Genomic DNA, 636 nt, shown 5'->3' on the forward strand with positions numbered 1-636 from the left:
CATATACAATAAACAAGAGCGGTCCAAGAATGCTTCTTTGGGGAACACCAGTATTTATCGATTTCAGAGGGGACAGGTTGACATTGATAGAAACGCATTATCTCCGGTATTTAAAATATGATGCTAAAAGTTTTAAATGTACTCCTCTTATCCCGCAAAGTTCAAGTTTTACTAATGATGTGTCATGTTTCAAACTGTCGAATGCTTTTGAAAGATCTTCACATATTCCAATAACAAACTGTTTTTCCTCAAATGCTTTTAGAATAATTTCTATTTGTGTTCACAGAGCATGCTCCATCGATTGACCTTTGCGAAAACCAAACTGACATTCACTCATCAAACTTAATTTATGTACGAAAGAAGAAATCCTAGAATATAACAGTTTCTCCAGACCTTCAGAGAACAGCGGTAGAAGAGAATATGGTCGGCAATTGGCCAGGTTGATTTTATCTCCGCTTTTAAAAATTACGATAACTTTTGTAATTTGCATTTTTGTGGAAAAGTTCTGGTTTAGAGGGCTAGATTGTAGATATGAGTGAGTACTGGTGCAATTAAATCGGCTACGTATATTACAGGTTTTATTTGTAAATTAGCTATGTCCGGAGCTGCGCTGTTTCTAAGTAAACAAAATGTTGC

The sequence above is a fragment of the Dermacentor albipictus genome, chromosome 3 (assembly GCF_038994185.2).
Source record: "Dermacentor albipictus isolate Rhodes 1998 colony chromosome 3, USDA_Dalb.pri_finalv2, whole genome shotgun sequence".
NCBI classification, from domain to species: domain Eukaryota; kingdom Metazoa; phylum Arthropoda; class Arachnida; order Ixodida; family Ixodidae; genus Dermacentor; species Dermacentor albipictus.